At 35.1% G+C, this 16,918-nt stretch overlaps 2 protein-coding genes across 8 annotated transcripts in view; both read right to left on the reverse strand.

Annotated features, from left to right (window-relative positions):
• Window positions 1–16,918, reverse strand: part of LOC131438782 (neurocalcin homolog) — a 527,871-nt gene that overhangs the window by 198,414 nt on the left and 312,539 nt on the right. The gene's annotated exons all lie outside the window — the stretch shown is intronic.
• Window positions 1–16,918, reverse strand: part of LOC131438780 (neuronal calcium sensor 2) — a 461,386-nt gene that overhangs the window by 139,099 nt on the left and 305,369 nt on the right. The window lies entirely within an intron of this gene.

Genomic DNA, 16,918 nt, shown 5'->3' on the forward strand with positions numbered 1-16,918 from the left:
CGAAATGTTTACCATCTCATCGTCATCTTATCGTACTCTTACGGGTTGACGACATGCATCATTCAGCTAGCATAGTACAACAAAACCTTTCGTATTGGTTTGCTTAAGGAAAATTATGAGCAAATGCAAATGTCTTACAATCACAAGGTCAAGCAGCCTCTGCACTAGAGCAACCATGTTATGTTTGTAGTGAGAAAACATACCCCGGAGAGTAAAGAAAACTGTTCGAATTGGATAAACAAATTGATATAGGTTGCGCAGTCGGTTGGACTGACTTCTTCTTCTTCTTCTTCTTCTTCTTCTTCGCAGTGAAAATGTTAGCTTATAGTCTTTGGAAACAGAATTCGGAAGTTATCGGACGAAATTTTTTTTGAGCACACTTCAAACATTGCTGCATTAAAACATGGTGTATTGTATTGTGTTGAATTTTGTCTCGTTAGTTTTGGATGGCAACTAAAGCAAAATTCACAGCACGCAGCAACAAAAAAAAAACACAAGTGCAAATTTCGAAAATAAACAATACTTTTATCTGAAGGCTAATTTCAAGATGCTTTGAACATGCAAATTTGCTTTAGGTGCAGAGCTAATTTCGGTCGTTCCGTGTGCAAGTTACGTAGTGGCCGTTCGATGTAAGTGAAAGTATTTAGAACAATATAAAAAGTAATTGTAAAACAAGTTTTCCATGTATTAAATAAATATTCCTACAGTATAAATGTTTTAATTTCATCTGTGAGTAATGTATTTTCGGACAGTTCATGTCAATGTAATTAAAAACGCTTAACGCTTAAAAATTTGCTGCCTAAGTGAAGTGGTACTATTTGTATTTTCTTGGAAGTTCATCTGTAACATATAAGCTTATCAGCAACATTCTTGAAAACAGATTCAAAAAAGCTTTTCCTGTGAGCCATTCTGCACGTGGAGTAAAATTGTTTTAATGCCATATGAACGTTTTGCTGGTGAATTCCCCTCTTGGGAATTTTAATCTTTTGTTGCATTTCTATATCATCTGTGAGTTTAGTGTAAAAGCTATACGCAGCAACTTAAGCAAAATTTCGTTGTTCAAGCGGTGAACGATTAGCTGGCCCCGAAGGGACTAACAGTAAAAAATATTTATGGCAATAGGCGTCCTAAGTTCAAATAACTGAATAATTGAATTTCATTTTCCGCTTAGGGTGTATGTCATTGCTCGACTGTAAAGTTTCATTATACAGTGGGGTCTCGTACAACGCGGATTCGGTTTTGCCGGTATTCGTTGTTGCCGGATTCGTTATTGCCGGATAACCGCGATAAACGGGACCCAGAACATATGGGATTTCGACTGATTGGGGCTGTGAACGGTTATCTCGCTTCGTTCGACAGATAGAGCCACACAATCTCCGGCAAACTTGTTGTAGATACTTAGACCAATAATTTAGTGTAGTTTGACAGACAATTAGTTGAGAACTGCCCCGCTAGGGGAGCTTTGAAAAATGCATGATATAAATCATTCGATTAATACAAACAAAACGATTTGAGCTTCAAGTAACTCGCAAATTATAGTATTTTGAAGAATGCGGGAATTCGGGAGTTTGTCAAACAGCAAAAGTATTAACTCGGACTTACTCTATCAGATGTGCTTGAATACAAATATCAATTATCAGAGTTATGTTCTTATAAAAAAACTAAAAGATAAAGAGCGGTTTTGTTTGTTGGAAAGTTGTTGGCAATGTTATAGTTTACATTATGAAAACTATATTAGTACTTTCCCACAGAACTTTCCCACAGAACAGCGCTAGTGTGATCACAATCTTATAATATAAAATTTATTATGTGATATCTCTAAAACCTGATGATATAGATTGGCGGTGTTTTCGGAAAAAAAGTAGAGGAGATAAAAACAGATTAAATAGTGTGAACAGTTGTAAAAATGTTTCTCAGTTGGTGAACAGTAGTTCAGTATTCGATAAAAAAAGGCTGCGCTATTGCGATCATGATGACTTAGAAAGCTATTTTTTGGGAAAATCATATTTGTTTGTTTCGTGATTTATACTTGTTGACGGTATAGATTTCTTCTACAATGCTTGTGAAGGAATTAATAGCTATCTGGTCGCGGACGAACTTGATAAGAAATATGATTTCTTTTATGGGATTTCTCAAGTTTCGTAATATGCGGTTTCTATATAGTTTTCTGAATTCTTTGGTTTGCCAAAATAGCTGTTATTCGCAAAATAATGCGAACTCATGTGCTTCCCACCGTCATGAAATGATTTTGTGTTATGCGATTCTCTAACAAATCTACTAAGCATACATCCTACGCGACGCTATCGTAATTGTGTTAGTGTATTTCTGCAGAATTACTTTCTCGCATACATACTACCATATACTAGTTGAGACGCGTTGAGAGCTAGGATATAAAAACAATTACAGTGCAACAGAGAGAACGATCATAGATTCTTTCTTTCGTTTCATTTGGTTGTGTTAGAGTCGTGAATATATAATTGATTCTTATAAATACGTTGTAGCTAACTTTCTGATCATCCAGTAGAAATTAAGCAGATAGGGCATTTTGGGCGCGTGAAAAAAAAACCTGGAATAGGAAAAATCAAATTTTCATTGGTTTCTCTTTACCAATCGTCTGCTACAAAGTTTTTGAATACTTCACAAAATTCGAGGGTGTAAAATTTATTGAGATTCGTTGAAAAACAGCTGAGCTATGACAGCTCGGAGTTATCGTTCGAATTTTTTTTTCAGGCCTGGTATTTGGAGTGTTAATAATGTAGCTAATACACGTGCTTTAAAAAAATGCAGCGTTCGAATCTCCCAGTAACGGAGCAATAAAAAACCTGTTTTAATCCACCTAGTGGTGTAATGATGCCTTTCTCATATCAATCATACTATCATATATAATACTGTGGTATTCTTCAAAAAAATTCTCTGCGATTCTTGAAAGAATAACCGAAATCGGTTTGTTTGACCGTCTACTGATAAAAACAATCAATTGGAAAAGATTTGAGGTCGATTTAGAATTTTTTTAAAGATTTTTCCCCATTTTCAGTGATGGTATACAATTTTTAACACACTTCACCCTATATTTCCGGATCCGGAAGTCGGATCCGCATGAATTACGGAATTACGCATGGGACCACAGGACCTTTAATTTGAATCTAAGTTTGTGAAAATCGGTCGCGCCATCTATGAGAAAAATTAGAACACATATTTTCTTTTTTTTTTGCACATTTTACCCCATAACTTCCGAACCGGAAGTCGGATCCAAATAATTATCAGGAATTTTTTATGGCACCTCAAGACATTTCATTTGAACCTAAGTTTGTGAAAATCGGTTCAGCCATCTCTGAGGAAAAAATAGTGTACTTATTTTCACAACTTTTTGCACATTTTACCCCATCATTCCGGATCCGGAAGTCAGATTCGCATGAAATTAAGGAATTACGCATGGGACCACAGGACCTTTCATTTGAATCTAAGTTTGTGAAAATCGGTCGCGCCATCTCTGAGAAAAGTTAGTGCACTTATTTTCACAATTTTTTGCACATTTTACCCCATAATTCCGGAACCGGAAGTCGGATCCAAATAATATTCAGGAATTTTTTATGGGATCACAAGACCTTTCATTTGAATCTAAGTTTGTGAAAATCGGTTCAGCCTTCTCCGAGAAAAGTTAATGCAAAAAAACGTTACATACACACATACGCACATACACACACACATACACACACACACAGACATTTTGCGTACTCGACGAACTGAGTCGAATGGTATATGACACTCGGCCCTCCGGGCCTCGTTTCAAAAGTCGGTTTTCACAGTGATTGCATAACCTTTCTATATGAGAAAGGCAAAAAGCTGCATGACTCGAGAAATTTTCCAAGATTGGATGCAAAACTGTTTCATTCCCGAGTTAGACCAATTTCGCTTGAATCGCAACATCGGAATTGCTTTGATTGCATTCAATCAGTTTTAGTTCAAATTAAGTCATCAACTTTGAAAAATTGCTGGAAAAACTACTTCCATCTTTTTTTTTTAGCCTGGTACACAAATATTAACAGATATTAAGAACGAAAGAATAATTTCTGAAATTAGGGATTTCGGTGAAAAGATGGATGTTCAATCTTTCTCGTGAGGAAATTGATGACATCATCGCTGATAAATTGATTACGGCAGAAGAAATTGTCACTGATGTTGATTCAGATATAGATGATATAGACGATATTATTATTCCACAATCAAGCGCTGAAGAAATCAACTCAAAAATTTTGCTACTCAACGAATTGGAGAACTTTTGTTCTTTGGATATCAACATCGAACGACGAGAACAAATGCAACACATCTTAGACAATCTAATACACAACTAAAGAACTTATTGATTGAATGGAACAACGATCAGAGTGAACAAAACTAACCACAAATATAACTTACTTTACGATTAATAATTTGAATAATATCCTCATTTTCGACTATTTTTGATACTATTTGTTATTTAAATAAATTCAACCTTCCACAACAATTCCTAAAACTTAGCCAATGATTTTAAATTAATTAATCCATTCAAAGATCGGGGTAATACCAAATTCCCGCAGAAACAGTTCGATTTTCCTTCAATTGGTGCGGTCTTAATAGAATGGTTTTGTATGCATAAAAAAATTCTACAAATTGTTACAATCTCAAATTGGTTATCCGCACTTGTTACAAAAACTGAATTTAGTGATTTACTGCCTGATGAAGAGTGTGACAATGAAATTTTAGCTCCATTGGGCTTTCTCCTGTTCAATAAAAAGGTTTAATTCAAATAAAAAATAAAATGAAATTATATGAGCAATATATGTCACATTTTATGTATTTAACATTATATATAATTGTATAAATAATCAAAACAATTAGTATAAAATTCGAGTTTTCACTCTATCAAGTTCCTTAGATTTCAGATGTCGATAGCTTATTCATCTTAATACTTTAGTAACTTACTAACGCTTTCTAGAAAAACAGTTTAAAATCTTTCCTCTCCTTCATCAACATATTCGATAAGATCACTCTCATAAACAAGTATGGTATTCAGTTAGAGAAGATCACATTGTAAATCCAGTAAGAACTGTTTCATCAATCATTCAATAGGTATTGGAACCTTAAAACATCTTCTCGAAGAAACCATCTTAATAAGTCAACATGATTTTGAGTTGCAGGAATTTCGAACGCTGAATTGAACACTAGAGTCAGCCAGAAATTTTAATTACTGTTTACACCATTTGATCTGTTTTGACCTCCGGAGCATTCTTTCCAAAAACACCGACACCACCGAAAGTGAAATATTCGCGATATTTCATGTTCAAACTGTTTTTCTATTGTGAACATATGAATTATTTCATGCTCTTTTGAAAGCGCCACTGGCGGAGCAGTTCTCAACAAATTGTCGGTCAAACTACACTAAATTGTTGGTCTAAGTATCTACAACAAGTTTGCCGAAGATTGTATAGCTCTATCTGTCCACCGAAGCGAAATAATCGTTCACAGCCCCAATCAGTCGGAATCCCATATGCTCTGGGTCCCGTTTATCGCGGATTCGCTTTTCACGCCCCCGGTGTACCGCGTTATACGAGACCCCTCTGTACGTTTGTGGTGCGTGTCTTTGCTGGGTGTCATAGCTAAACTGCCAGCACGATAAATGAAAAATGACAGATTACTTAAAAAAGCAATCAATTAGTTGTACCAAAATGTTTTTCTAAGATTGTAAGTACACTGAGGTGTTTTTTACGCGAGGAATACGTATATACCCGCAAAAAAACCGATCAGAAAAAACCGCTTTCTTCGTCGATCCGCGTTAAAAAAACGCTAACTTCCGAAATCCGCATAAAAAACTTCGTAACTTCGAAAATCCGCGTAACGAACCGTAAAACTAAAAAAAAATTGTATACCAAATGTCTTAGAAATGCATGAAACATCGAGATATTGTGTACTTTTAAAAAAATTGAAAAATTACGACATTGGGACTAAGGTACTTTGAGACCGCGTAACTTCGAAAATCCGCGTAGCGCTAAAGCATTTGTTTTTGATGCCAAATGTCTTAGAAATGTATGAAACGTCAGAATAGCTGAAGAGAGCCAAACTCAGCCAAAATAGTGATTTTTCATTGTGTCGCCTACAAAACAAAACCAACGACGAAATATGTTTGAGGAAGCATTGATTTTGCTGATTATGATATATTTTACACAAAGAAAAAACGTGAGACGGTTTAAGTGCAATCAATTTAGAAAGTGCCGAAACAATTTATTAAATAAATTTGTGGGCGGGTACATAAGGTCAAAAAGCTTTTCTGGCCCAAAGAGGCGAATGATCTTAGGATTAAAACCTCTATAATTGAAAAAAAAATTCATATATTTCAGTTTTTCCTTTATTTTGTTACAGAAACAGTGTTTTTTTTAAGTTTCATGTAATTCAAAAAACTTAAATTTTATAATGCATTACAATAAAATACTATCCGAATATTTACGTAACGAAAATTAATACCAGAACCGTATCGTAACGTAACGAAAATTAATACTAGAACCGTTTAAAGAAAACCTCTACTCAATCCACTAAGTGGTGTGATAATGCCTTTCACGTGTCAACGTGTAACTCAACGCTTACGTCCTATGTTCGACAATATTCTCGTGATATTACATTTGAATTTGACAGTTAATTACTTTCTGCAAAAAAAGTATGGATGAGTTTTGACGGGTATGTCACTAATACCATTATATCTTCGGAACCGAAAGTGACAACCAATTGATCCTCAAACTTGATTCGCAACCCAATAGTAGCTTGTAAACAAGCCTAAGTTCGTTATAATCGGTTAAACCATCTCGGAGAAAATGGAACAGAGGGGAAATAAATGTGTTTTGTCGGTTACGTCACTCATGCCTTAATATCTCCGGAACCGAAAGTGACAGCTAATTGATTTTCGAACTAGTAGTAGCTTTCAGAACCAATAGTAGCTTTCAGACGAACTTATGCTTGCAGAAATCAGCTCGGTTCAGCTATTTTCGAGAAGCTTTAGCAGAAAAAATGCTTTTACCGGTTACCTATCTTCTATCACGGAAAGACTTCGAAATCAGCATTTTGACGATAAAATTAGTTGATTTTTTGATTTTAGTTAGTTATTTTTTGAGACAACTAAAAAAATCTTACTTTTGCTAATTTAGATTTTTTAATTTCCATTCCTCTAATAATAATTAAATATTTGTTGAAATGGCTATTTTTTTGTTGAATTCACGCGCTGTCATTTCTTAGCTAAGGCACACTTCATATCCATTCAACTAATTTTATAGTTGAATTAGAGAGGCAACAGAAAGAAGAGAAAGAAGAGAAACAACAATTAGAGAAAGCAACATTCGAAACTCACTTCACTGTTCCGCGTAAAAACATTATTACGCACAATCGCTTCAAATGCGCACAAATTATGAACACACTTTCCACTAAGAGTTTACGTCATTTTTACATATCGATTTAGAAATATATATACACTGAGGTCTTTTTTTATGCGGTCTTTTTTTATGCGACTTTTTTATGCGAATTTTCAGAGGTATTCGGTTTTTTTATGCGAAGTTTCAGAGTATGCGGTTTATTTATGCAAATTCTCAGAGTTATGCGGTTTACCCTTCTGCGGTCTTTTTTTATGCGAAGTTTCAGAGTTATGCGTTTTTTTTTATGCGAAGTTTCAGAGTTATGCGGTTTTTTTTATGCGGTACGTAAATTCGCTTAAAAAAAGACTTCAGTGTATATGGATATATCGAAACACATGCGAAAAACATCAAAACAATTTGAAAGCAGTTTCAACAAGACTGTCCTTTTTAGCTTTTTAACGGATTGTTTTTCTTTGATCCTTCTCATGAGTTTTTGGCTAATAAACTTGTTAAAAACCAGTTTTTGTTTTCTTTGTGCTGTCCTTCAGCAATGATGGTCATAGATGGTGAAAACAAAATTATTTGTCAATGATAATTTTGTGTTGGATTGACATATTGCTGGTCCAGAATTTTCGCTAACTAAACACATTCTCTAAAAATAAGTTTTTTTTTCAGCAAAATAAATTATCAATTTTAACTAATTTCATAGTTATTTTGGAAGTTTTGTTGTTAAAATTAACTAATTCAAAAACAGTAATACGAATTAGGTGCAGAGCTAAATTCGGTCGTTCCCTGTGCCATTTCATTTCCGGAACCGGAAGTGACTGCCAGTTTTCTAACATGCCTAAGCTTGTAAAAGTGATTTGTTACTCATATTTTTTTATTTACTTGGCTTTGATTTGTTTTGAAGCATATTTGAAAGGGGGGTTTCGCTAACTTCATATAAACTTAGCGAAGTATTCAAAAAAATAAATTAAAGATTGAGCAACAAATTCAAAATTGCCGTAACTAATAAGCAAAAGAATAATTCATTGAGCCTTGATTTATTTTGAAACATATTTGGAATGGGGGCTTCGCTAACTTCATATGAACTTAGCGAAGTACTCAAAAAAACTTTAAAAAAATTTAACAACAAATTCAAAATTACCGTAATTAATCAGCAACAAATTATTCACTGGGCTTCGTTTTGTTTGAAGCATATTTGCAAGGGGGGCTTCGCTAACTTCATATGAACTTAACGAAGTACTCAAAAAAAAACTTTTAAAAAATTGAGCAAAGAATTCAAAATTACCGTAACTAATTAGCAACAAATTATTCACCTATATGCGTAATCATCGGCAAGAGGTGCCTCGCTAAGTTCATGCTTATTGGTCTTGCTTATTTTGGGGTTTGGCTAAAAGCCGTTTTGGAACTTTGGGTACATAACCCATTTCACTATTCTGTACGTTTCGTCTTCGACTCGTCAGTGCACAGCAGTTCAAATTGACTGTTGAAGTTTTTGCAGCAATCAGTTCAATTTGAACTGCACAGACGAGTCGAAAACGAAACGTAAAGAATAGGGACGTTTTTTGCTATTGTTGCAATATAACGTTGACTTAGTGGTATCAAAACTAGTTTCAGATTGCTACTTGAGTAATGATCATGTTCAAACTGACACTTTTGGTTTCGAGAATGTTAGCAAAACGAAAGTGCTATATCCCGCTCATGTGAACGACCCGCATTAATCTGAATGAATTTGTGTCAAAAATTAGCCCAAATTCGTGTTAGAAGTTATTGTATTAAAAAAATATGTTTCAATAAGACTGTGTAAATATGACAAGCGAAAGGCACTAGCTCACCACTAGGTGTATAAAGGAGAGGTTTTTTGTTTTGTCATCTGCTTACATTTCTTGAAAGTTTTAAATCGTTTCACGCCCAGAACGTTTATCAAACTAAAATATTTATACCGGGATAACCATCATATGGAGAACTTTCCAACAAATTCACATACAGACCAGCTTCTCGAGCCAAATCTCGTTTACTACAGCACAGAACTCACCCGAGCGGAGCCATAAAACGATTAACGTACGTTCAACGTTCAACAACAGCTTTTCAGTTTTATTCGACAGTTGCCAGTCGTTACCGGGCAGCAGAAATGTTTTGGTACGCCAGAAAGCGCAATACTACTTCGGATTCCCGAACGACCGTTTGTTAACTGAACTGTTTTATGTCGAGGTGAATTATGTAAATTGGCATGCAACAACTCTCCGAAACTGTTCTCGGCTGACGAAGGCAACAAAAGCTTACTGCGCAGTTTGAACAACTCGATTCAGCAAAGTTGAACTATGTCCCATGTTATCCGGCCAGGTTGCACGATACAATTCGGACTCATCAGGTCCGACTGATGGTCCTCCGTGCCGTCCTCGTAACTGGCAACAACAACCACGCTTAAGTGTAGCAACTCCAACGCCACCGTACAACCTGTTAGTGAGCTGATAAAGTTTGGTCTCAAAGTGCACAAATTTACACCGAACTCGGTCCAACCTCGAACGCATACCTGATGTATGGAGCAGCTGGTTTAAAATAATGTTATCACATAAATAATAGATGTACGTCATAACTTTTCCAGTCGTGTCTCGACTGAAAGGGAAAATTTTATTCGCAAATAAATTTTCACTAATAAAAAAAACCATTCCCGTATCAGGCTCGAGACTAGTTTCACGTGTGGGTGTGTGTGTGTGTTTGTGTGGAATATTTGTTGTTTTCTCGGTGATTTTCCGGCAGGTGACTCAAACCCCAACAACCACCGAACAAACCACAGCCCGCCGCTCATAGTTCGCTTCGCTGTTCATCCCTACCGAACGTGTCGAAAATGTATGCTGCTGTCAACCAGTTCCGCTGCTCCCAGCAGAGGACGACAACCATGTAAAGCGAGTGTGTGTGTGTGTGTGTGTGTGTGTGTGTGTGTGTGTGTGTGTGTTTTTTTTTCTGTATGATTGTACATTTCCGGCATGTTTCTGTTGTTCCAAGCCACTATCTCGGTGGACATGCCGCTTAACAACCTCATAAAAACGTAAACTTTGTGAGGATGACGATGATGATGATGATGAAGATGCTGATGCTGATGGTGGTGATGGCACTGATGGTGACACAAAATGGTGATGGTGATGAAGCTGGAGATGACCTCGTTCGGCAATCACAACGAAGTGCATTTTTTGTGAAGTTCATTCAGGCAGTAGTCAGTCCACATTTCGAAATGTAATTGTCTTCCGTTCACCAACGATTCGACCCGGCCAAACCCGTTCCATTGAAACGTCATTGCAGTACCGAGTGAGGTTTTCGGATGGTGTGATACAACGAACCCACTTCGGGATAATGGACCATGACCGGTTGGCACTTGGACGAAGCGTTTATGATTATCATCGCCTTGGCTTTGCAGTTGTCTACTCTGTAGTACCGTATGCCGGTTTATTTTTTTTCTTTTGTTGAAAGCAATGAATGGTGGAAATGGAATCAATTTGAATGAATAGATTCGGTTACGGGATGCATGGATTCTTTAGCTGGCACCATTCAATGGAGTTCAGTTTCGGATTTTTTGCACAGCAGAAATAACCCGAATTTTTGAGAGCACTATTGCTAGCATTTTTTTTGGAAAAATCTCGGAATAGTACGGTCATAACATGTCACTAGAGCTTATGATTTATTTACTAACCAATTATATATCCGCTTTAGGTCTATTTCGAGGGTAATTTCGAAATCTGTAGTGCGATCAGTCACCTACCCAGAGGGAAGACCCGAAATCAGAAACAAAAAAGGAAAAAAATGATTGAAAAATATTAAAGGGACTTTTTGTCCTGTAGATTACACCGTGCGATGGAGGTTTTGAAAGTTACGTGGTGGTAAAAACTCCACTGCCGATAAAGCACGCAGCGGTAGGTCCTACGAAGCAGAACAAAGTCAAAATCACATAAAATGAAGGATGAAACCTGGTTAAAATGAATGATAATAATAATAATAATACATAAAATAGTAGTTTGTTAAAAACCATTATAAGAACAAATTCAGCAGCTAGGAGTTCTATATGGAAGATCTATAAAAGAACAGAAACTGGAACAATTTATTCGACCAGTTCTTCTGTCAAATTTAAAACTGGTCTACGATGGTGTTCTATTTTTTGCCAGTTTTCCTGTTATAAAATCTAGATTCAAATTTTGTAACTGACATAAATTATGCACCTAGAACTAGAACACTACTGAATATGCCCTAAGGGTTCAAATCTAGCGGTGAACGAATTACGATGCGTTAATTTTAAGGAAGTTATAGGTGTTACGAAGTGTTATATACGTCGCTTCTTTGTTAGTTATATGTGTTACGAAGCGTTACTTGTTTTAAGGTTATAGAAATACGAAGTGTTACATGCTTTACTTTTTTGTGAGTTATAGGTGTTACAAAGCGTTGCATATGTTACTTTTTTGTAAGTTGTAGACGTTACGAAACGTAAAATACGTTACTTTTTAGTTGGTTACAGACTTTACGAAGCTTTGCATGCTTTACTTTTTTGTGAATTATAGGCATTACGAAAGGTTGCATGTTTTACTTCTTGTAAATTATAGGCGTTACGAAGCGTTACTTTTTTGTAAATTATAGGCGTTACGAAGCGTTACATGCGTTACTTTTTTGTATGTTACTTTTTAGTTGGATACAGACTTTACGAAGCTTTGCATGCGTTACTTTTATGTAAGTTATAGGCATTCCCAAGTAACATTTTTAATATTAATAAATACTTGTAGCTATCTGCAATGCTACATAATAAATCTTGCATTAAAACTTTAAACTCCACGAAAGCCTACTGAAAACCTCTATAAGAGCATGTTCCTGCCAAGTGGACCATTCTTCATAAGGTTTTTAAAGCAAACTGAAGAATCAGCATAAAGCTGCGTTAAAACTTCAAATTCAAGAAAATTTTGAAACCAGCTTTACGATCAACATTAAATTTATTTGGATGGAATGAATTCCGCTTTGAATAAACTGTCGTTTTGATAATATTTTTCTTGACTATATGTGTGTCATGTCTGCTTTGAATGCAACCAGTAAGAATATATTAGATTTTATTTACAAGTTTGAGGTTTTTTTTCGAACGTAAAAACTTCATGCGCTTTTATTTTTATCGTGAATGTATGGATAAAAATAAGAATTATAACTAATCGCCTTGAAATAAATACGGTTTTTGTGACAGTTTTATTCTAGTACAAATTGATTTATTTTTAGTCCAGTTGTTAGTCTAGGTAAAAGGTTTTATAGAAGCTTTAAAAACTATTATATTACTAGTCAAAAGCGACACTTATTATAGTTGTTATAAAACAAGTAGTGACTGAACAATCAATTACAAAACTCCTATAAATTATAATCAAAACCATAAGGTATTCTAATTGTTACTTGGGTTACGAAGCGTTGCATACGTTACTTTCTTGTAAGATATAGGCGTTACGAAGCGTCACTTGCCGTTCTTTTTTGTAAATTGTAGGTATTACGAAGCGTTACATGCGTTATTTTTATACAAGTTACACTAAGGTCTTTTTTATGCGGTCTTTTTTATGCGACTTTTTTATGCGAATTTTCAGAGTTATACGGTTTTTTTAGGCGAAGTTTCAGAGTTATGCGGTTTCCTTTCTGCGGTTTTTTATGCGAAGTTCCAGAGTTATACGGTTTTGTTAGGCGAAGTTTCAAAGTTATGCATTTTTTTTAATGCAAATTTTCAGAGTTATGTGGTTTTTTAAGTGAAGTTTCAGAGTTATACGGTTTTTTTTATGCGAAGTTTCAAAGTTATGCGGTTTTTTTATGCGAATTTTCAGAGTTATGCGGTTTTTTTAATGCGGTTCGTAAACTCGCATAAAAAAAGACTTCAGTGTATAGGCATTACGAAGCGTTACATGCGTTACTTTTATGTAAGTTATAGGCGTTACGAAGTGTTGCATGCGTTACTTTTTAGTTGGTTATAGACTTTACGAATCGTTGCATGCGTTACTTTTTTGTAAGTTTTAAGCGTTACATGCAATACGTGCAATATTTTTTTTATAAGCTATAGGCGTTACGAAGCGTTATATGCGTAACATTTTGTAAGTCAAAAGTGTTACGAAGTGTTGTATGCGTTACTTTTTAGTTGGTTATAGACTTTACGAAGCGTTACATGCGTTACTTTTATGCAAGGTATAGGCGTTACGAAGAGTTACATGCATTAGTTTTTTGTAAGTTATAGGTGTCACAAAGCGTTACATGCGTAACATTTTGTAAGTCATAAGCGTTACATGGGTTATTTTTTTGTATGTTATAAACGTTACGAAGCGTTACATGCGTAACTTTTATGTAAGATATAGGCGTTACGAAACATTGCATGTGTTACTTTTTTGTAAGTTATAAGCGTTACGAATAGTTACATGCATTACTTTTTTTGTAAGTTATAGGCGCGTTACATGCGTAACATTTTGTAAGTCATAAACGTTACTTGGGTTACTTTTTAGTTGGTTACAGTCTTTATGAAGTGTTCCATGCGTTACTTTTTTGTAAGTTATAGACGTTACGAAGCGTTACATGCGTTACTTTTATGTAAATTGAATAAGTTTAATAAGCGTAACGTTTCATAACGGTTAAAACTTACTAAAAAGTAAAGCATAGTAACGCTTGTAACTTTTGGAAATTATAGTCGTTTGCAAGTTACAGTCGTTTCGAAGCGTTACAGAAAGTTACAGGTGTTACGAAAACGTAAAGAAATGTAATACAATAATCTTCTCTCGTGCACAGTCACAAATCTTATTTGATTACTCCATAATGACAGTTACAGTGGAAAAGTTAAAAGTGTCTGTTAAAAACGACGGTAAAAGGCACACTGAGAGTTAGGTACATAAGTAATCTTCAGCAACATAATTTTTTTTATCTGAGGGCCCCTCCCAAAACGAAATCCTGGGTACGGGCCTGAGTGCGAGTGTCGTTTGAAATGAATTATTTTCTAGTGTGTAATTTTAGAGATTATTGCACATTACCATTCTAGTGATTCAACTGGATGAGGTGAATGCGAATAAAACTGATATGCTTTTTTTCACACATCCAAGTATTGATAATCGCACTTACTAGTTGATTGTGTGAATGGTGTGAAAAACTTTCAATTCTTCAATTGCATAATACGGTACAGCTATCAAATTCATTCAAAAATTGAAAATTTGATAAACAATAAACCGTTCAATCTAGGATTTGGAAATTTAGGTTAGGAATTGATGTATTTTATTAATTTAAATAACTTACATCGGGACCGTTCATAAACCCCGTAGACCGAAATTTGGAACTATTGAACCCTCTCTTCCTCTCTCCTAGACTTTTGTATACTAACATAATAACTATCGAATAATTTTTCACCGAAAAGTAATGTTTAGTAAAACTACGGTCCAGTTCAAAGTTCGACGAATGGAAAGTTATTTGGATTTATTTTGCACTGAAAATGAAACGATAACAAGTGGTATCTGAGAAGGTAAGAACTTACTTCGTTTGACAATGTAATTAAATTTCATATTGGAGTACTTTCTTTTACTGTAAGAATAAAAAAAAATTACAAGGGAGTAAATTTTACTCAGGATCTAAACTTATGATTATTTTGCAAGATTGTTTTACATTGTAGGAAAATAATTATAGAACTGTCAAAAATAATCATGCTCTGGAGCAGGGTTATTTTCCACAACGACAAACTGCATAACGACAAACTGCTAACTACTCCAAAGTAAGCGCAGGAATGTACCATTTCTGTTGAAAGTTAGTTTAATTATATCTTCAACTTTGAATTGTCCACCGGGAGGTGTTATCAATTCTCAGTTATTACAAATACACAAGCGGCAATGAGATTCAATGATTCTCGAACGTCTTTACCGGATGAACGATAGAAAAGAGAAATTTGTTCGAAATTCCCACTTCAGCAATGGTATAGTTTCTTTATTTTGAATCTGACTGAATGAAACATAATTCTGGCTTGGTTGACAGATTTCCGTATTTTGTGAATAAAAAATGAGACTACGTAAACATTGCACTAAATCCCCCTTCCTCCCTCGTAGACAAACGTAGACTTTCATGAAACCAAATTGAATGACTAAACTGACCGTCTTAAACAACATGCACAAATGTGACTACCTCATATTAGCCAATTAAAAATACTCATAATATATATAATTTGAACGTGTTAGTGAAAACTTCGATTATGTACCACGCTCTGGTTGTCCAAATGAGATAGTTCAAAAGTTCATTCCGACGTAATGAAATATCGAAAATCTTGCAACTTCAAGAAATAGCCAAATCCCTACGATATCCAAAGCAAGTGTATTCATAATTTTGCATGAGAACTGGAAATTGAAAAAAGTGGATGCTAAGTGGATCCCGCATTTTCTAACAGTTGATCTTGTGACAACTTATCGTTACAATGCGTAGATTCTATGAATTGAAATTCAAATTTCTACCCGTCCCATCATATTCACCGGATTTAGCACCCAGCGACTTTTTCCAGTTTTCAGATTGAAAATCGTTTTTTGAGACTAAAGAGACATATTTGTATAAAATTGGAGCAGCAATGTAAGAACAATTGTATTGATCGAAAAATGCGTTTTTATGTACATTTTATTGCAACATAAATTAAATTTAAATTGTTAAGATTTAATCTTGTTGCCATTAGAACATGACTTGCTTCCACAATTCAGTGTTTTTAACGGAAAAGTGTACACCTATTTGTAATGTGTAAAAAGGGGAAAAAGTGTTTTGACTTTTTCATAAAGAAAGCCTTTTTCATAAAGAAACTGTCTGTAACACTTTTTATACTAACTTTTCTCGTAGATGGCTCTTCATTGATTTGAATTCAAATGAAAGGTCTTGTAATCCCATAAGCAGTTCCTAAATTTTATTCTAATCCGACTTCTGGCTCCGGAATTACAGGGTAATATGTGCAAATTTATAAGAAAATGCGAAGTCAATTTTCTCTGAAATCAGACTTCCGGTTGCGATATAACTGCACGAATCATGAAAAATTCATTCAATTTCATGAGTATTCTTTCCACAAGTGACGGCGAAACAAGGTGCAAAACTGACTGGTAAACTCTTCTAGTTGGCAGATCTTGTTAGTTGGTGAATATAAAAATCTACTTCGGGACGCTTCGGTCCCCGATTTCCGGTTCCGAGAGCACTGATAATAGTGAAGAAAAATTCCGAAAACGGAGCTTCCATCGATTTCTCAGCAACGGACAAACCGATTTTCACAAATCTTGATTTAAATTAGAGCTCTCACTGTTTCAAAAGATACTGTGTGATTTTATCCAGAGTCCAACAAGTCGATGAGTGTCAAAACTTACAAAATGACGATGCAAAACCGGTACGCATCGGTACGTGCTGGTACGGAAGTAGAAAACACCACCGCCTTTGCGAACGAAGATCTCTACGTGCTTTGTTCAATTTCGTAAAGCGTATACAGGAGATGGAAAAAAAAACGAAAATTTACAACGTTTTCAAATACAACCGAATTCATCGGCTGTGATTACACATGA

Source organism: Malaya genurostris, chromosome 3, assembly GCF_030247185.1.
Source record: "Malaya genurostris strain Urasoe2022 chromosome 3, Malgen_1.1, whole genome shotgun sequence".
Taxonomy (NCBI): domain Eukaryota; kingdom Metazoa; phylum Arthropoda; class Insecta; order Diptera; family Culicidae; genus Malaya; species Malaya genurostris.